This window comes from Octodon degus, unplaced genomic scaffold, assembly GCF_000260255.1.
Source record: "Octodon degus isolate 3935 unplaced genomic scaffold, OctDeg1.0 scaffold00163, whole genome shotgun sequence".
Classification (NCBI taxonomy): domain Eukaryota; kingdom Metazoa; phylum Chordata; class Mammalia; order Rodentia; family Octodontidae; genus Octodon; species Octodon degus.
The window spans coordinates 5,923,448-5,932,648 of NW_004524739.1; positions in this window are offsets into that span (position 1 = coordinate 5,923,448).

Genomic DNA, 9,201 nt, shown 5'->3' on the forward strand with positions numbered 1-9,201 from the left:
TGTGTGTGTGTGTGTGTGTGTGTGTGTGTGGCCAGCTCAGCCCTCCAGGGGGGCGCGGCTGGCCGGTGTGTGGTGCTGGAGGATTGAACCGTGGTCCCTGTGCTTTGCCAAGCTTGTTCCAAATAGGTGCTTTAGACCACTGAGCCATCTCTCCAGCCCTTTAACCTTTTTAAGATAGGGTCTTGCTATGTACTTCAGGCTGGCCTTGAGCTCACTTTGTAGGCCAGGCTCCTGCCTCCTGCCAAGTACTGGGATTTCAGGCATGCACTGCCACACCCAGCCTCTTCTGATCTTTCAGTCCCTGCCATGAGGTGAGCAGCTTTGTTCTGCCACTTCCTCCTGATGCCTTGCATCCCAGGACAAGGAGCCCACTGATCAGGGGTGGAAGCCTCCAAAACTAAAAGCCAGAACAAGGGGCTGGGGAGATGGTTCAGTGGAATAAGCACTTCCCTGGCAAGTGCAAGGGCCTGAGTTCAATTCCTGGTTCTGCCAAAAAATAAATTAATTAAAAAAATAAAAGAACAAGCATTCAAGTTGATTATATCAGACAGGAATCCTATTGCAATGTGACAGCTGACAAGAGGGCCCTCCATGCCCACTGAGGTACATCTAAGTTTGCCACCCTGCAGTGATTCGAGGGAACATCATGAGCCAAAGCAAGAGGTAGAGGAGGACCCAAGGTGAGTTGTTTTTTTCCCCCCAAGTTGCATTTTGATAGTTCAGACAGATGAGGTCTTTAAAAACAAAAAGCCTGGGAATGGTGACACTCCTGTAATCCCAGCTCAGGAGGCTGAGGTAATAGGATTACTGGGAGCTTGGGAGGAGGTGAGTGTGGATGAAGTGAAGTGACTCCTGGCAGAAGAGGGCCAAGCTGAGAAATTGTCAGGAGAAAAGCTAAAAAGGCTAGGCAAGAGGAAAACGAAAGCAGTTTTTAGCTTGTTTGACACATTAATGGAGTTAGTGATACGAGATGGGGTGCACAGAGGCAGTGATTATGTGATCTCCACAGTGTAGGGAAATGGACCCCTTCTCACCCTGATGAGACCAAGAGGGCATGTGAGGCTAATAGGGAGCTTATGCAACAAGCCAACCAGGTGGTAACTCCCCCCCTCCTTCTGTCCTAATATGTGCAGCTCACCTCTTGCTTTTCACAGTGCAGAGGAAGGTGCCAAGGGGTGTCAAACAGCACCCACAGCAGCCTCTACCCAAGCCCTACAGACAGTAGGAATGGGTGTCCCAGCTGCCACATGCAGTCCAAAAAGAGAAAGATGGGGGGGTCCTCATGTTTTGGGTGGGCCTGGGAAAAGGCTTGAATGGGCACAGCGCTGCTGGAAGGGGTGGTTGGCCTGGGGAAGGGGCAGAATGGTGGGCACAGGGAAGCAGGGTAGAGCCGGGGCTGGGTGGAGCCGGGTCCTTCTCTCTCCAGTTCCTGAAACCAGTCTTAGTCTGGCTTGAGGGGTCCAGGATGAATTGGGTCAGTGAAGTCAGGAGCAAGGTGCTGCCTGTGCCTTCAGCTCACAGCTCATCAGTGATGACACTTCCTCCCCACCTGAGGTGGTCAGGTGAGGCCTAGAATGGCCATTTAGGACAGACTCTGCACACTTGAATCAGTTTTGTGCCCGGTTTCCAGAGCCCTGTCGAGGCAACCTCATTTGCTCATAGGTAGGTAAGAGCCTTCTCTGTGACTGGGCTGCCAGGCAGATAGTGCTCAGTGATTCCTTCATGTGTGTGAGGCGGCAGCAGCCCTCTAGTGGACCAAGCCAGCTGTCTGTGCCCTGTTTCCAGTCCCCATGGGCTTCCCCCAGGTGCATGAAGCTCTCACACAAATGAGAATCTTATCATCCCTTCCCGGGCCCAAGCTCCCTGCAAGCCTAGCCTGGGAGTAAGTGCTCCATCCCAGGGAGGGAGACAGGCCCCACAACCTGTTTTGTTGTGTTTTGTTTTGTGAGACATGAGGATTTATTAGAGGTTAAATATGGGACACACTCAAACTTGGAGTGCAGTTGCTCAGAGAATTAAGGCATGCAGAACCCTTTGAGAAGCCTATCTGATAATAAGAGGGGGACATGGGACCCTTTGGGTCTAATCTGAGGTACAAAATACCCTGAAGACCCTGAACCTGACAGAAATAATGTTTTGGATTTGTTTGTTGTTTTTTTGAGATAGGGTTTTACCACATAGTTTAGCCTGTCCTTAAACTCACTGTGTAGCCCAAGCTCACCTAGAATTCACAACAAGCCTCTTGCCTCAGCCTCCCCCAAGTGCTGGGATTCCAGGCATGTGCTACAGTGCCTGGCTTAATTCACTGTTCTCAGGATCCTGAGGATTCCTCAGTCTGATGTGGGACACCCAGAATCCTTTAGGGAGAGCTAGTCTGTTGGAAGGGAACAACATTACCTGAGGATTGGTCTTGAGTTGCCCTCCAAAGAAATAGAATGTCCTGGAAAACCCCATTTACCCCTGAGGCACCTCAGTCTGATTGGAACAATACACACTGTGGGGGAGCCCCAGTCTGACAAGAGAAATAATACTTGAATTCTGCATCTCTTTCCATCTCCTAGAAAATGCTTGAGGTCTTCAGGGACCTCCTTCCAGAAAACTGAAGACACTTCAGCCTGTTCCAAACCCTTCAGTGCTTCCCACTGCCTTTTTAAAAATATATGGTGTTAGGCCTGGGGAGACAGCTCAGTAGAATAAGTGCTTGCCTGGCAAGCTCAGAGTCCTGAGTTCAATCCCCAGTACCGCAACCAAAAAAAAAAAAAAAAGTGCCTGCTTAAGCAAAGCAGTCAGGCTCAGGAGACTGGTTCATCCCCAGATCTTCAAGCCTTACCAGACCTGCCCTTAAGGCATCCTGAGCCAGCTAAAAAAAAAATCCATCTCGACCTATATATATATTCCAGGCTGGCCTTGAACCAGATCTCTAAACCTGAGCGGGGTCCCTTCCCCAAGGCCAGGATGTTCCTTGCAGCTTCAAAACAGGCCCACCTGGCCGTGCACGGAGGCCAAGAGCATTTCCCCCGGCTGGAAAGGGCCGCACCTGCCATCCTCCCATCTTCTCCCAGGCTCTTTCCTACAGGACTCTTCATGCATGTGCTGGGGGAGGGGGCTGTGCTGCCAGGCAGGACTGTTAGGCTTTTTCTGGCCGCCCTCCCACCAGCCAGTCATCCCCACTTGCACGCCAAATAAGCAAGCTCAGCACCTCCGAAGTACCCCCAACTCTGCCTGGGAAAAAAATCACCACAAGAAACTGATCTTCCCAGAACACCCTCCCTATACACACCCTTCCCTGAAGGTACGCATGCATAGGTGTGTCTGCTTTTGGTCTCTGCGTTGGTAGTGCCGGGAAGAGCCCTGCAGGAGTTTTGGGGCTTTGAGGAGAGCAGACTGTTTCCCTATCCACACTATACACCTTTGTTCACCCAGCAAATATTTTTGTGACAGTACTGGGGATCAACCCCAGGGGCGCTGTGCCACTGAGCAACAACCCTAGGCTGATTCATTTATTTATATTTTGGGTCAGTGACTCATTATGCCTTCAAGGCCTAATGATCCTTTTTTTTTTTTTGCAGAACCAGGGATCGAACTCAGGCCCTTGTGCTTGCCAGGGAAGCGCTTATTCCACTGAGCCATCTCCCCGGCCCCCTAATGATCCATTTTTGGAACACCCAAAACAATGGAACTTAATGAAATGTGAGCTCTTCAAATTCTTTTTTTTTTTTCTTCTTTTTTTAATTTTTTTAATTATTTATTTATTTGTATGTGTGTGGCCAGCTCAGCCCACCAGGGGGCAGGGCTGGCTGGCATGTGGTGCTGGGGGATTGAACTGCCGTCCCTGTGTTTTGCTAAGCTTGTTCTAAGTAGGTGCTTTAGACCACTGAGCCATCTCTCCAGCTCCTTTTTTTCTTCTTCTTCTTCTTCTTTTTTCTTTCTTTTTGTGACAATGACCAAGAACCACAGGAAAGCTCTTTATTGCTGGGGGTGGCTCAGTCACTCTTGGTGGGCCTGGCCCCCTTCTGGCTGCGTAGAATGGCACTGGCTCTGCAGGTGGCAGCCATGAGCAGGTCTGGGTGGCACTTGTTCTTTCAGATCATGTGGCAGATGCTGCTGAAGGTGGCACTTGCATTCTTATTTTTTTTTTGGCAGAACAGGGGATTGAACTCAGGTCCTTGCACTTGTCAGAGAAGCGCTTATTCTACTGAGCCATCTCCCCAGCCTTGCATTGCTGTTGACGGTAGTGTACACATAGGTGGTTGGCTTCCGTTGTTCAGACCATCACGGCCCCCATGCCATCAGCGGCTGGCTCCAAGCCCACTGTCTTATGATGAATTAGCACATAGTAATGAGAACAGTTGCGGGCCTTCACGTTACCGGGCTCTGTGCTGTACATCCGCTTATTCCACTTGATTAGGAAGCTGGAGCAGTTCCGCACTACCTTGGGCAGACATGGCGGAGACTCCTCTCTCTGCTGAGGCCGGAGACAGAAAGACTCTTCAAATTCTTGTAACATATATGCATTTCCTGTAAATTTTTTTTTTCTTTGCGGAACCGGAGATTGAACTCAGGCCCTTGCGCTTGCCAGAGAAGTGCTTATTCTACTGACCCATCTCCCCGGCCCTTAAAAAAAATTTTTTTTTAATTTAATTTTTAAAAAAAATTGGGGGGCTGGGGAAATGGCTCAGTACAATAAGGGCTTGCCTGGCAAGCGCAAGGGTCTGAGTTCAATCCCCTGTTCCGCAAAAAAAAAAAAAAATTAATTTTCAGAGCTGTGGAGATGGCTCAGTGGAATAAGCACTTCCCTGGCAAGCGCAAGGGCATGAGTTCAATCCCGGTTCCACAAAAAAAATTTAATTTTCAGCATAAATGGGTTAAGTTGCCCAGGCTGACAACAAATTTGAACTTGCAGTCCTCCTGCTTCAGACTCTGGAATAGCTAATTTGCCCAACGCTGAGCATGGGGGCTGCCTTAGGGCCACCCAGCTGTGACAGAGCCCAGGAATCACTGGAGTGAGTAGCACAGAGGAGGCCTGGAAGAGGAGTTAGAAAGAAGGTGAAATATGTCCAGGTGGAGGGAGCTGCCGGCATTTCAAGGGGATAGAGAGTAAAAGGAGGATGAGGTGTGAGTGGGGATGGCTAGGATGAAGGGCATTGAATGCCATACTTATGAGTTTAGATTTTTTTTATCCTAGTGGCAATGGGGCGGACATGTGTAGTGCACATCTGTAACACCAGCACTCAGGAGATGCAAACAGGATGGTTAGCTGTGAGTTCAAGGGATTGGGTTCAGGGAGTGCAAGCTCAGGCTGGAACTCCTAAGGGGAGGGACCCAAGGAGTAGGCCAAGGGCAGGCTCAGGAGGAAAAGTGATTAAGCGTTTTTGGAGCCAGGGACCAGGCAGAGGGAGCTGGGACACAGACGCTGCTGAGCGAGAGGGTGGGGCCAGCACAGAGCCAGAGCCAAACTGGAGCAAAGGCGCTGGTGAACAGGGCAGCCGAGGGGGGCCCCCACGGGGTTGGCCAGCGCCTAGCCTAGCGAGGAGCAGGCAAACGGTTCCGCTGGGAGCATGGCCGAGGGCGCTGCGGCCCCACGGCATCGTCAGCCATCAAGCGAGGCACGGTCACTACAGGAGAGTAACTGGGGCACAAACTGAAGTCTGGGCTTGCCACTCAGCCGTCACACATTCTAGACTCAGCACTTCTCCCCAACCCTGGTGACACGCCCACCTCCTGAGCCCCTCCTTGTAGCAGTAGCATCCAGGAAGGTGTAAGCTAGGCGTTACCCAAGCTCAGGCACCTGGGCTGGTTGAAGAACAGAAAGGACGTGATGACTGATTCCAGGAAGGACAGTTATTGGGAAAAGAAGTTAAGAACTCTGGGGAAGGTTGGAAGTGTTTCACGCTAGCTCACCCCAGCCCCTCCTCTCCATGTGCCCCAGCCCATCCTGTAATCCCTGCCAGTTAGCTGTGTCCCAGGATGACACTATGTGCGGGGCTCCTGTGCACAGTAGCCCCTTTTACTCCATTCTATTAAGGAGAACGGTCACTTGCGGACCTGGGGTGTCCCCAGCACACTTCGTTGGCGGATGATGCCCCGCACTCCGTCTTCAGCAGCAGCACCCTGCTGTCCTTACAGCTCAGCGTGATGGTGCCGAAGGCCCCAGCGACCCGAGGGATGGGCAGTTGGGCCAGGGCTCAGTGCAGCCGACGCCCACCAGGGGGCTTGAAGAGTTTCACGGCTGAATGTCGCACAGGAGGGCACCAGCTCCAACTGCGCCTACCCTCCCCCCTCCTTCCTCCGACGCCTGGCCTCAGTCTGCAGCAGCAGCTAGCCTTGACAGCTTAGAGGACCATATAATAAAATTTAAAACGGCGGTCGAAGAACAGGTGCGGGGGCCTGTCGACCCAGAGTAGCTCAGCCTAAACCCGGCAGTCCAGATCAGGTCCGAAAACTCAAGTCTTGGGGCCGGGGAGATGGCTCAGGGGAATAAGCGCTTCCCTGGCAAGCACATAGACCTGAGTTCAATCCCTGGTTCCGTAAAAAAAAAAAAAACAAAAAAAAACACCTCAATTCTGTCAGCAAGCATCACAGCACAACAAACTCTAGTAGCTCTGGGCAGGGCAAGTGGGTCGACTCGGGAAGGGGCAGGAACAGAGGGCAGCGGGCAACGCGGCAGGACAGCAGTTAAGGAGGCCCCTCTGAGGAAGGTATCACGCAGTTTCTCAGGGATTTTCTCATCCTATTGCCAGCATCTCAGCGAGGCCCTTATCCTGAGTATGTTAAAAGAATCAATTTCAACATGTGTCAAATGGGGAGAAGAACTGTGCCTAAATTCTTTAAATCTTTGTTTGGGTCTCAAGAGGCCCTTGATTCTTTTTCTTTTTTTTTTTTTTCTCGGACCCGGGGATTGAACTCAGGCCTTTGTGCTTGCCAGGGAAGCACCGAGCCATCTCCCCGGCCCCTTTTTGGTTTTTTAATTACTGAGTTCCCGTGACTCAGAATGAAACAATAACCATTTCTTCTCCGCACCCGGGTGGATGGACTGGAAAAGTGTAGGTGTGAAACTAGGAACTGCCTATTTCCTTCTATACATCTGAAAGTTGGGTGGGGAAATCCCTTGGTCTACCTTAAACGCAAGCAGCTGTATGGTTGCCCCCCCACCTCAGCTGGAACTCCCTCCACAGCCTGAGGGCGCCCTCTACCTGGTTCAGTCTGTCCTGTATGCGCAGAACCCATCTTCTATCATTCCATCCTTTCACCAGGTTTGTATTGCCTGGACAATGAGCTGGCCCCATATTTGGTACTGGGAACAGGGGTGGGGTTTTTTTTTTTTTTTTTTTTTTTTTTTTTTTTTTTTTTTTGTCTTTTTGAGACAGGATTTTACTTTGCAATTCAGGCTGGTCTTGAACTTTTTCTTTTATGGTCAGCTCAGCAGGGCTGGCATGGCATGTGGTGTTGGGGATCGAACCGAGGTCCCTGCATGGTTGCCTAAACTTGCCTAAGCAGGCGCTTTAGACCACTGAGCTATCTCACCAGCCCCCCCTCTTGAATTTATTTTGTAACCCCAAGTTAACCTCAAATTCTTGAAGATCCTCCTGTCTCACCCTCCTACTAGGATTACAGGTGTGCAACACTATGGTCTGGTGGGATGATTATTAATTTTATTTTATTTATTTATTTATTTTTGGTGGAACCGGGGATTGAACTCAGGCCCTTGCACTTGCCAGGGAAGCGCTTATTCCACTGAGCCATCTCCCCGGCCCTTAGGATTATTATTAGGGAAAGTTCTGTCCACTGAATTTTTAGTCTGGCAAGAGACACACTTAAAGGGGCCGGGGAGATGGCTCATTGGAATAAGTGCTTCTCTGGCGAGCACAAGGGCCTGAGTTCAATCCCCAGTTCCACCAAAAAAAAAGAAAAGAAAAAGACACACTTAAAGCTGGTAAAATTACAATAGTTGTGGGGCCAGGGAGATGGCTTAGTAGAATAAGTGCTTGCCTGGCACAAGGGCCTGAGTTCAATCCCCGGTTCCGCAAAAAAAATAAAAAATAAAAAAAATCACAATAGTTGTCTAAAATGTGCTGGAGAATTCATTCATTCGATTATTATTACTATTATTATTATTATTATTATTGCTGCTGCTGGTGCTGCTTACTGATACCTCTATTGGGCTACTCTGATTAAGAAGCTAGCCAGGTGTGGGCCTGGTGGCATAGCCCTTTCATTTCAGCTTTTGGGAGGCTGAGGCAGAAGGATTTCGGGCTCCAGTCTATCCTTGGCAGCTTAGAGGACCATATAATAAAATTTAAAGGGCAGTAGAAGAACAGTTACAGCACTTAAGAGTCTTATCCCCCTAGGAGACAAATGACAAGTCCAGGAGTACCTGGGAGGCTTTCTGGCATTTATTGCTGGATTGCGATGCTGGTTACATAGGTGTGCAGTTTTGTTTTGTTTTGTTTGCAGAACCAGGGATTGAACTCAGGCCCTTGCGCTTGCCAGGCAAGCACTTATTCTACTGAGCTAACTCCCCAGCCCCTGTTTTGTTTGGTTTTAAGACCAGTTCTTGCTATACAGTTCAGGGTGGCTTTAAACTCAGCAATCCTCCTGCCTCAGCCTGAGTGCCTCTAGGTGTATGGTGCACACTTACAGAATATAAGTGTGTGCCATACACCTGGGTTCAATACAAAATTTTAAAAAGGGAAATTGCTGTGGCTGAAAGCCTAGGAAGAGCAGGGAGAAAGGGAGCTAGGAGTTCATCCACAACTCTGCCCTTCCACTAGAGGCAGGTAGCTGCCTTTGAAGGATTTCCGAAGGAACGTAAATCTCCTTAAAGTGCAGCTTGAACTCACTGATCTGACCCAGCAGAGGGTCAGAGCATTTCAGTACCTTTCCCCAAGTCCCACTGAGCCTGCACTGGAGCCCAGGTCTCTTGGCTCCCCAGGCCAGGCCTCTGGACCCTATTCCTTTGTTAAAGGCCCAGTGCCAGGCCTGAGTCGGTCTCCTCCCCTCTCGGCTCTCTGAACCTGGGCTTGGGAGCAGGGCCAACGCTGGTGGGATGATGCTTTTCTTATCCTGGAGCAACTTCCTTTCTGGGAACTGGGAGTCACTTTCTGGGCAAAGACAATTCATCCAAAAGCAAGAAGAGCAGGGCTCCTCCTGCTCCCACAGGATGGGCATCACGTGGCTCCCAGCGAGCAGCCCAGGAAAATT